Source organism: Podarcis vaucheri (genome assembly GCF_965113315.1).
Source record: "Podarcis vaucheri genome assembly, chromosome: 6".
Taxonomy (NCBI): domain Eukaryota; kingdom Metazoa; phylum Chordata; class Lepidosauria; order Squamata; family Lacertidae; genus Podarcis; species Podarcis vaucheri.
The window spans coordinates 26,224,812-26,236,943 of NC_138764.1; the positions used below are offsets into that span (position 1 = coordinate 26,224,812).

General features: G+C 43.4%; 1 protein-coding gene across 1 annotated transcript in view; it reads left to right on the forward strand.

The window, feature by feature from the left end:
* The window catches only part of FNDC7 (fibronectin type III domain containing 7), a 184,844-nt gene that overhangs the window by 118,653 nt on the left and 54,059 nt on the right, over positions 1-12,132 (forward strand). The gene's annotated exons all lie outside the window — the stretch shown is intronic.

The following is a 12,132-nucleotide window of genomic DNA, read 5'->3' on the forward strand; positions in this document are numbered from 1 at the left end:
AGATTGACAACCCCCTCTTTTAAGCCCTTATTCACTAAGTTCGTCCTGAGATAGGCATAAATCTGCTCTCAGTCAATTATGCTGATTTAAGTGGCTTATGGATAGAGCTGCTTGTTTTGTTAACATCGAATGAATTATTTTCTAAACACAGGAGCCAACTGCTACCCTCCAAATGAAAATTACATCCAGCAGGTGCTAGAACCTAAATATATGTTGCCTTTTTATTTTCCATGCCTGGCGTGGAAATTTTTGCACTGTACTGTCCACTATATATAACCCAGGGTGTTATGTCAGCAGCACCACCTGCCGGTAGAATAAGGGCAGCTTCACAACAATAGCTTTTGCCTGGTAGGTCTTGAGTGTCATTCAAATAGGATAGTAGCCGCAGGACAGCCAACTAAAGAACAGTAGGGTGGTAAACTTGCGTGCTAGTTTAAAAACAACAAAGAGACAAGGTCAGGTAGCCACTTAACAAGAGACCTGTCGTCGTCCCCCTAACCTCCCTGCCCTAGCTTCTCTTGTGACAGCATGTGATAAATAACTCACAGAAAAGAAAGCAGTACATTTTACAGATCACAGCTGGGGACAAGAATTTCGTAGTAATCAGGATGCAAGGCAAGGGGCTGTAGCCAACTGGTAGCCGAAACAATTGGCATCCACACAAGGCCTTATTCAGCCCAAAAGGCCATAGAGAGAACGTCTTTTCTAAAGGAGGAAATATTGAGGGCTCATAGAGGAACTTCTATTCTTTTTGTTCTGTGACTCATCCTGCCTTGTGCGTGTTTCGCTGTTCATCTCATTTTTTATTGTGCTTAAAGGCAGTGAGCCCTCCCTCCCGTCCTATAGTAGTGTTGTAGAACATGTGCCAGAAGCTCAGGAAACAACTGTGCTGGCAACACAAATATTCGCAGCCCAGCTGTTGTGAGGGGAGAAAAAGCTGTCAGTTTTGTTACCTCATTCAGGCCCTACAGAATAAGGTTGTGCACAGAGGAGGCTGAGGACCAGAAAGGTCTTTGGAGAAGGAGGCCAGAGAATAACAGAACTTGGACATTGGAAAACTCAGTGGCAGGAATTTTGAAGCAAAGGTGGGCAGTGGAGTAATGCTAAGAAAAGAGAAGTCTGAGGGAAAGGCTTGACTACATTTTGCTAGGAGGAGTCAAGGGGGTATGTGGCTGCTAATTCTAGACCCTAGGGCCTTCTGTGTCTTTAAACATAGCGTACAATAGGGAATTCAGATAGGCGTGTCTCCTACACTGATTGTAGCATGTACGTAAGTTCCGGTGTGCAAGAGACCTTTGATATTGATATATTTGATATTCAGCCTACTAACAAGCAGCTGGCGCCGCTTGATCTCTCACTGCTAAATTCCACTGCCTCCCATCTGGATATGTGTAGTCTCTCCTTTGAAAAGATTGAGTTGACATTTTAGGGTACAAAAGTTCTGACCGTGTTACTCTGCAGAGAGAAGCATTTGACAGCCATACATGCAAGCCATCAGTTCATCTCCTTGGTCAGAGGCAGCATGCGTCTGAACCAGTGGTGGTGGTGGTGCAGCCCCGGGTACAAAATTGTAAGGGGCACAAAATTTCAATACCCAGTCCTGCCTCAACACAGCTGCACGCTTCCGTTGCTGGGCTCCATTGAAAACCAGGCTGTGTGAACCAGAAAACAGCCTCTCCAGACAATGGAACGACTCTTCTTATCTCTGCAGCTGTGATCTCCTAGGCGACACAGATGCTGTTAGGCAGTTGAATGTGCATGTGTACTCCATACATTTCCCGTCCCTCCACATGGCCACGGGCACTGGCAACCCATGCTACGCTGCTGTTCCGAATACCAAGTGCTGGAAACTGCAGGAAGGGAGGGTGTTGTTGTACTCATGTACCTGCTTGCAGACTTCCCCATGGGCATCTGGTTGGCCACTGTGAAAAAATGATTCTGGACTAGACAGGCCACTGGCCTGATTAAATGGGGCTCTTACATTCTCATGTAGTTGGTGTTACACTCAGAATGACTGTGTGAAAGCAGGTGTATATTATGTTTGTACAGTAGGTGGCGCACCACACTTAGAACAAGAAGGCAAAAGCACTACAAACAAGACATTTGAAAAGGGTTTCACTGGAAATGTAGCTTTTCTTTACCATTCACTTCATTTACCATTCATTTACATTATAGCACGCATTCTGGAAATACATGAATTAGGGTGTTGTTGTTTTTTAAAAAAATGTTTTTATTTGGTAACAAAAGTACATATAGCTTCTCAATTTTCAATTCATAGAATATATATAAATTACTTATACGAGGCGGCAGAGGAAAAAGAGTGTTTTTTGTTAAGGATAGATTCTTTTGTGGCATATTTGTCTGTTGGTGGTTAGTAGCAATGGAATGTCCCCAGTCCTGTGTGGTTAAACAGGTACGTTTTCCTTCTTTACTTGCTTATGTTTACTCCCCCCCCCATTCCATTTAATTAATTTTTAAATTAACTTCTATTTACTTAAGAGATCACATTGTCCTAAATGTGCGTATTCACTTGCTTTGGTCAGGAACTTGCATTTTTACAGGTGCCACATAATATCTGTTCCACATTTATGAGGAGCCAATCTTTTAGTGTGGCAGCACTGCCTATTGACAGTAGGCAGGCACCCTCCCTATGTTCCGTAGAACGTTTTTGTTTCAGCAAACCTATTCAGATTTAGAATTTATAAGTTACATATGTTTTAACGTTTTATTGATTTAAATCTTTGTTTTTCATTATGTAACAATTTTGATTTCATGCGGGTTTTTTTTTGTTTTAAGCAGATTGTGGATTTCAGCTGTATTTTATCTTCAAGTTCATTTGTACACCACTTGGGAGATATTTTTTTAAAAATCAGGCCAACAACACCACATTGTCTATTTGTGTGCTATGTTTTGGTTTGCAAACAAAGTGATAGGATAAGGCACAATATGTTTCCCTTTTCCTCCAAGGTCTAGCAAGAAGCAGAGCAGAAAGCAGGGGTGCTGTGGGGGGGGGGCTGAGCCCTCAGCTTCCTGAACCCCCTTCTTAAAGCTGAAGGGTTTTTTGTTTGTTTTAACTTTTGCCTAATAGGTGGCTGGATACACTGAAAAACACTGAGACTTGAGAAACCTGCCTAGAGACAAATAAATGTACTAAGGAAATCTTGTTTGCACTCGTTAAGTCCTGAGAGGAACAGACAAAACTGTGCCTAGCTTTTAAATGAACTTTAGCTTGTTTGGGGGAACTACGCAAACATTTGGGTGGGTGGTTTTCCTATCTCTACACAAGGGATGATTTGTAGGTATCATTGCACAAAAGTAGAAGCAAACGCTTCTCGTTTCTGCTTCTCCCTGGTTCTGTGGCAATGAGAAAAATCAACTCAGGCCCCATCTGTGCTACACATATAAAGCAGCATCATGTCACCTTAAGCAGCCATGGCTTGCCTCAAAGTGTGAGGGTATGTTCCCTTCACAGAGCTACAATCAACCTTTTCCCTCAGGGAACTCTTTGAGCTGTAGCTCTGTGAGGAGATTAGGTGTCTTCTGGTAGTCCTCAGCACCTTAACAAACCTCAGTTCCCAGAATTATCTGAGGGAAACCACGGCTGTTTAAAGTGTTATAATACTGCTTTAAATGGTACAGTGCAGACGGGGCCTCACATCTTGCCCACAGATCGTCCTCGCAGCTCACAACAATTGGCAAGCTGCTAGTGCTTTTATTTCACTTGCGTCTGGATGGTGTGTAAACGGGCCCTCAGGCAATTTTGTTGCTAAGAGTATGAAAACAGTAATCGTGAGGGAGGCTGAGCTCTTTCATGTGACTTTCCCTCCATATGGCGGGCTGTCTGTGTCATGAGGACAAGGCTGTGTTGAGAGAGCACTTTACAAATGAGAAGGACATTATCATGGGCAGTGCTTTTTTCTGGGCAGGGGGATGCAGGCGTACCCCTAAACATTTTGTGAATCTAACGGGAGAAGAAACTAAAAATTTAACATTTTTTTAGTTTCTTCTCTAGCACGGTGAATCGTCAGTTCCGTTGCTACCCCCGATGGCGGCCTCATTTCCTGTCACGGTGTTTCCTGAGTCTCAGATGGAAGCGAGCATTTAATGTGTGAAGTGGGAGTTGGAATCTAGCACAATGATTGGTCAGTATTTTATTTTTTATTTTCCCTGATTTGAACTATAAAATGGTGATTTTAAAATGAGAGTACCCCTAAACATTTTTTAAGGAAAAAAAGCACTTGTTCATGGAAATTAAAGCCATAGGAATTGACTCCCTCTGGGGCTAGCCTGAAGACTTCAGGCATCCAAGACAAATACTAAAGCATGGCCCTTCTTTCTTATGAATATAGAGGTGTCCTGTTCAATAATAATAATAATAATAATAATAATAATAATAATACCCCCCCATCTGACTGGGTTGCCTCAGCCACTCTGGGCAGCTTCCAACATATATAAAAACATAATAAAACAATAAGCATTTAAAAAAAAAACCTTCCCTGTACAAGGCTTCAGATGTCTTCTAAAGGTTGTAGAGTTACGTATCTCCTTGGCTCAGGGGTTGCATAACTCCGTACCCTCCAACATTTCGCCAATGAAAATAAGGACGTCCTAAGGAAAAGCAGGACATTCCAGGATCAAATCAGAAACAGGATGGCTTCTGTAAATCTGGGAGTGTCCCTGGAAAACAGGGGCACTTGGAGGGTCTGAATGTGGTGCCTTGTCCCACCTCTCCCTATCCCTGTGACTTGCCAGTCCTGGATGGCGTCATATTTGCGCTCTGTTTCATAGCTATGCCATTATATTCTCTCAAACTCAAGCTACTAACTTACCCAGTTCTTAGTTCAGGCATCATGCCTGCTTATTTCCTTGCCTGTTTCCCCTTTCTTCCATCTGTTGTGATCACTTGCTTGTTGTCTGGTTCCACCCCCCCCCCAAGGTTCTCCATACTAGACCCACCACCAATCCTTCCTTTGTTCCTTGAAGCTAGAAAGAATCGCTCCCTATAATCTGCTCCGGCACAAAAGCAGCTGCCCTAGACAGTCGTCCTAGGTTGCCTAGCAATTAGACCAGACGCAGTCTTATGCCCATTTACCCTCAGTAACACTTCTATAGGGAGAAAAGTGGATAAGGCTGCCCCCTTACTGCGCTCAGGAGTTCGCTATCTGACTTGCATTTGGCCAAGAAAGGGCAGTCGCTCAATGGGAGAGCTTCTGTCTTGCATGCAGAAGATCCCAGTTTCATTCTCCAGCATCTCCAAGGTAGGGCTGGGAGACAGATTCCCTACCTGAAACCCCAGATGTCACAAATGGCCTGGGGGAGTCAAATCATCTTTAAATGTAAGCCACATTTCAAAAGCTAAGGGAAGCATACTTCAAATTTAGCCCAATCAGGAGCAACTTCTTGTTAAATCACTTTGAAACTTTTGCTTTTGTATAAAATGACGGACACATGTAATAAACGACAACAACATTGATGCTCAGTGGTTTTCCAGAAAACCTCTGTTCTCAACTATGGTACTTTACCACTTCTCAATATGATTTAAAAATCAACAACAAAAAACCTCCCAGATGGTGTACTGAAATGTAGCATACCATTAATTCCTTTCCATCTCCAATTTGGTGCTCAGTCACACTACCTTGAGTCTTCATTCAACACAGGAAGTGCCTTCCACTGGAAGAAAGGAATCCTTGGATCCCATTAACTTTTTTGTTGTGCCTTTTTGCCAGTGAGGCTTTCTAAGGGTGCACAAAGAGGCTGGGCAAAGGGAAGGAAAGCTATTCTTCACCCATTTCTATAGGTCTATGGTGTGGCTGCTCTGATTATTATATCTGGTGTGTCATAAAAATTCAGACTTACTGCTGTTATTCTATAAGGTGCCAGTACAGAATCATGATTTGAGAACGAAGCGAAAGACTAGATGCTACATTTCATGGCTTCCATTGGTTTCATTCATTATGCTAATGATCTATTTAATGCCAGACTATTACCACTCCTAATGAAAATCCTCCAGGTATGGCTGTGATCGGATATTAGTCATAGAGTTTAATAGAAAGTAATATAGAAAAATGTGTGTAGAATTTAATGAGAAAAATTGGATGGAAGCATTTTTTTTTATTCCAGTGCACAGTTTTTAGCAATGCAATTATCTATTTTAAATTGTGAAGTCAGCAATGTGGTCAGCTTAAGGCAGGGGGAGTGAGGGAAATCTAAAGGATTTAAACAAGACTACCAAGTATCGAAGAAGAAATTTTTAAGAGTGATCCATTTATTGTAAGGGAGAGAGTGAAAAATTAATGAATTAGTGTCTTCTTATAGGATCTTCAACTCATTACATTTGAGGGGAGGTGGAAGTGTTGAGAATAGAATAAAATTTGCTGTTGAGTCTGTTTCCCAAAATTCTCTCTCTGAGAAATGTCTGATGTTTAATGAGGTGTTTTTTTTTAAAACAACAACATCTTTATATGATGATAAGCATTCAACCTGATTTGCTTAGTTCACATTCAAGCTGTTCACAAGATTTGGCCCAAGCCTGAACTCTAAACCAAATCAGGCTGATCAAGGTGGATCTGAGAATCTGCTGAATCAGACTGAGATGGCCTTGGATCACTATGGGTCAGGTCAGAGCAACCTGGGGCTGTCAAAAGGCAGAGTGGTCAGACAACAAGAAGGAGGAAGGAGCGACATTGCTGTCCTGGTTTCATCATGCCACCAATCATTGCTGGTTGCCAAAAGGGGGAGGGCCAAGATATTGGGGTGCTCTGAGGGGTGCAACCCCATGAAGGCACAGCAGCAGGAGTGGTGCAGGAGGGAAACTTGTGGCCCCTATTGGAAAACCCAAGGAATGCTAGGTATTGCAAACTTCCAGATGTTGGGTTACAGCAGGGGTCAGCAAACTTTTTCAGCAGGAGGCCGATCCACTGTCCCTCAGACCATGTGGGGGCCCAGCTATATATATATATTTTTTTTTGGGGGGGAAATATGAACGAATTCCCATGTCCCACAAATAACCCAGAGATGCATTTTAAATAAAAGGACATATTCTACTCATGTAAAAGCACATTGATTCCCGGATCGTCCGCGGCCTGGATTTAGAAGGCGATTGAGCTGGATCCGACCTCCGGGCCTTAGTTTGCCTACCCATGGGTTACAGCTTTCATGATCTCTCATGGCCATGCTTGCTGGGGTTGATGGAAGTTGAAGACCAATAACATCTGGAGGGCCACATGTTCCCCATCGCTGCTTTAAGAGAACATGCCCCTATATGTGTTTTCTGATAATGCATGGCTCAGCTTTTTCTCTCCAATACATTTAGGAATTATGAGGAGCTTATAGAATGCCTGTAAATCAGAGAAATGTCTTCTAAGCTTCAGTTAGGAGCCACTTTTACAACATTACACTTGAACTTGCATATGGGACTCGGAAAGATATAGCTGTGTTAAGGACAATTCATAAGGCTAGTGGTGCTGCTTTATCAGTTTTATGTTTCGTTTTGTGGATTGATTTCATTTTAGTGGATTTAAATTCCCTTGGCAGAGAGCTCACTGTCAGAAATAATATCCCCAACTTTGTCTTTATCTTAGGTTCCATGCCCAAAGTGGCAAACGATGATGGGACTCAGAGATGGCAACGGATGGTTTGTGCTGATTAGTTTAATTATGGCTGCAGCTACAGGAGCGGTTTGCAGCATTAGGTTTTGTTGCATGGTTAGTTGCATGCTAGGGCAGCTCACAAAAATGTCCTCACATACAGTGGTACCTCTGGTTACGAACTTAATTCGTTCTGTAGGTCCTTTCTTAACCTGAAACTGTTCTTAACCTGAGATACCACTTTAGCTAATGGGCCCTTCCACTGCCACCACACCGCCGCCGCACGATTTCTGTTCTCATCCTGAGGTAAAGTTCTTAACCCGAGGTACTACTTCTGGGTTAGCGGAGTCTGTAACCCAAAGTGTTTGTAACCCGAGGTACTACTGTATTGAAAGTATGTATTAGGAGGCAGCTTGGGTTATCTATGCCGTGCATGCCAGCTTACCCCATGCAAACAGATCACATATTTGGCAAGTGCAAGAAGGGGCCTTAACATATGTACTGACCCTCTTTTCCTCCCACAGAGGGAGAAATCATGATTGTCTCTCCTCTTATGTAGAGGAGTTCTATGTAGGTGTGTTAGTAGACTTCCTTCTCACATGTGTTAAACGTGTGGTTGGTGTGTGTGTGAAAGCTGGATCATGTTCTGGGGATGAGTGACCCTGAGCCGCCGCCCCCCACCCATAACTTTGGCTAGTATCAGAACATTTGACAGTGCAAATAAGGCATAGTGACATAATAATAATAATAATGATAGCTGTTGTTGTTGTTAATTAAATTTGTATACCGCCCTATACCTACAGGTCTCAGGGCAGTTACAACATAAAATCACAGTATAAAAACACAAAATACATAATAAAAACAAAAACAACCCAATAATGCCCCCTCCCCAATACATTTTCAAAGGGCATTGGAAGTCACTCAGCCAAAGGCCTGGTTAAAGAGGAATGTTTCGCCTTACACCTAAAGTGGTATGAAACTTTCTTACTAGTCATTCCAGCCACAGACAAAGATGTATGGGGAAGTATCCAGAACAGAGTTCCACTATCCTGCCATGAAAGCCCCCAGCTTGGTCATGTGAGCTTCTGACTGTCAGCAAAAGGAGGAAGTCAGGCAAGAGTTTTTGCTGCTTCAGCATGAGAATGCGTGACATTTCCCATACAATCCAATCTCCACCCAACATAGGGTGACTACATTTCAGGAAATGAATGGAATACTGCTGAACTACAGCAAAACAGTTCTGTGAGTAGCTGATGCAAAGTCATTGGCATATCTAATAGCATGGACTGTGACGGGGAGGGAAGAGTCCCTATTCAGTAGCTAATCTGAGCTGTTCCTATCAGACAAACAAGAATTGGTATTGAACCTTCATGATGGTAACTTCATGTTTTGTTTTCCTTCTGCTTTTCTGGGGAGAAGAGACATCCCAGTGTAAACATGTCACCCCATCCTCCTCCCTGCAATGCTGAGATCTACTAGGGGGATACTGAGGACTCAGCTATACAGCTGCAAATATAACGTTTTAAGTGTGTTGTAAAGTTCATTACACAAATGTGACACTAGATGGTGATGGTGAGCAAATTCAACATATTTTTCGAAAAGGGGAAAAAAATTAAGCATTTTCACACCTTTTTTTAAATGTGTCTAGATTCCACCTGAGTCTAAGAAAGAAGCAGTTGACAGACAGTTGTGGGTGCATGTGGGGGCTGGCTGAGGGTAGACTTGAGGTTGATGGGGCAGTGCCTCATTCAGCCTAATGTATCCAACAGAGCTGGAAGCACAGGCACTGAACTATGCAGCAAAGAGCTACTAAACATTTTGCAGAGGAGGCAAATTTGCAGAGTGCAGTTTAGGGTGAACTCAGTTGTTGTCTCACTTAATTGATAAGATGGTTTAGAATGCTTCAGTGAAGTTGGACTTGACCAGATAGACAAAGATGGGGAATTAGATCCAGGTGTTATATATTGTTAGACAAATATGTTTTCCTAGGATTTCTTTAACAAAAGAACAGTTGAAAACAGGCGTGGTAAACTAGATCAGATGTAGCTTTAAAGCAAGGAGTGGAGAGCCTTTTTGGTGCCACAGGACAGATCCTTATCAGGATTGGCACTGCAGGCCAAATTTGGCAGGTGGGCAGGAGGGGTTGCACGCGGCTATGGCACAAGCCAAGACAGCGAGCGGGATGGATTGGCCTGCTGGCCTGATTGTTCCCCACCCCTGATTTAAAGGGGTGCTAGTTTTCCTGGGTGCCAGTTTTCATTGATCACCTTTTAGTCTGTTCCTGAACTAGGAGCAATTAAATATGATACTTATTCTTCCAGTGCAGTGACTTCAGTGGTTCTTATTGTGAAATGATTCAGAGGAAGGTACAAGGAGAACTTACTTAGCAATGATACAAAGCAATAATAAAACAATATATTTCTCTTTCAAAGGACCTGCTTAGTTAATCCATGAAATGAAATGCAGTGGACTGGAGCCAGTGCTTTGGTGCAGACGACAAGCTATTATTTTTACGGGTTCATTAGGTATTCACTCACAGGCACTGAAATCACCTGAAGGCACATTCTAAGAAGCTAACTCTTGCCCTCAATCTTGTGGGTATGTTGAGGGCTGGCATATTACCCATCTTTTGTGTTTTCCCAAGGAGAAATGCATTTTAAAAATGACCTTTTAAAATGAAGGGACGCATACTGGTGGCCCTCAGCTCCCAGCCACTGTTGGTGCCTCTGTAGCAAGTCTGACGCTTATTACTACTAATGCACTTAGTGAAAACATGGATCTAGTTGCCATAAAGAGCTCATTGCTTTGTTTTCCACATGCCGTACTATCAAGATCAGCAAGCTTTCTACATCCATCCATCTGTAATTATTAGCATAACAGGTTGAGGAGGAGACTATGTTCAATGGCAGAGCCCATGCTTTGCCTGCATAAGAACCCATGTTCAGCTGGCATCTCCAGTTAAATAAGGACCGCACAGGTACTGCTGCTGCTTCTTTTTAAGGATCAAGTAGGAGGTGATGAGAAAGATCCTGCCTGAGACCCTGGAGAGCCACTGTCAATCAGAATCTACAAATCGTCTATGTTCAGACTTTACTATTTAAACCATCACACAGTGCACTTGTGAACAACCTGGAAATTATGTATATTGGTTGGGATGTGTGTTGTCAACCAGTCAACTTACATGACCCCTAACACACACACACACACTTACTTTGCACCTTTTGTACTCCTCGACTCATAATCCATGTCTTATTACCTTTTAACTTAGATTTTCCATGCTACAGACCCTGTCTCTTCCTTTGAGACTTGGCTGCACGAGGGCCTGGATTTGGAATAAAGCCACAAACCTGGGCTGAGTTCCGGACGAGACGTCTGCCTTCACTCAAAGCCCGAGGCATCTGCTAGTTTTTGGATTCCAGTAACCCTCCTACACATGGAGCTTGGAACGGTTTTATGCCGTATCATTTCAGCTCAACAAAATATTTTATATTTAACACAGGCACACACATGCCTCTTTCTGTGCTGCTTGTCTTGTTAAAGAGGACATTTAGAAGAGAGATCCAATGCACATCTACTGAGAAGTTAAGTCCCACTGATTTCATTGACACTTACTCCCAGGTTGGTGTGCAAAGGATGGCAACTTTGGCTACCCTGAACCAGAGGCTGGGATTCTTGGGACCATGGTTACCGTAAGCATTAGAGCACCCTAATCCAGATGTTTCTCCTGTCCCCACTGCTGTCTGCTTGCCTGCTCTCTCTTCCTCTGGTCTAGAGGGAGCAACAGCAGCTGCTTAATCACTTCCCTTCCACACCCCCAGGCAGAACTGAGAATTGGGCCCAGAGTGGGTGGTGACAGGAGGAGGCATCTTGCCCAAAAGCCTCCTAATATCTGGAGATGCAAATCTCCTACATTCCTCAATCCTCAATGCTTTTATTTCTTTTTTAACCAGGAGCCACAATATCACATACATTTATGAGCCAAAAGGCAATGGAGGTCAGGTCCGTGTTCTAGTATTCATATTGTTACATGCCACCCCAATTTCCAGAAGTGGTGTGAGATTCCAGGGGTTGCAGGTGTGATTTCCAGGGTCTGTATTTCCTTTTGGGACAATGAGGTACAGCAGAGGTTGTTTTAATGATACAGGTTACAGACTCCGCTAACCCAGAAATAGTGCTCCAGGTTAAGAACTTTGCTTCAGGATAAGAACAGAAATCGGGCTCCAGCGGCGCAGCAGCAGCAGGAGGCCCCATTAGTTAAAGTGGTGCTTCAGGTTAAGAACAGTTTCAGGTTAAGAACGGACCTCCAGAACGAATTAAGTACTTAACCCGAGGTACCACTATATATGGGACGCGGGTGGCGCTGTGGGTTAAAGCCTCAGCGCCTAGGGCTTGCTGATCGAAAGGTCGGCAGTTCGAAACGGCGTTCCGTGTGCTGCGCTGGCTCGCCAGATGCAGCTTTGTCACGCTGGCCACGTGACCCGGAAGTGTCTGCGGACAGCGCTGGCCCCCGGCCTCTTGAGTGAGATGGGCGCACAAACCCCAGAGT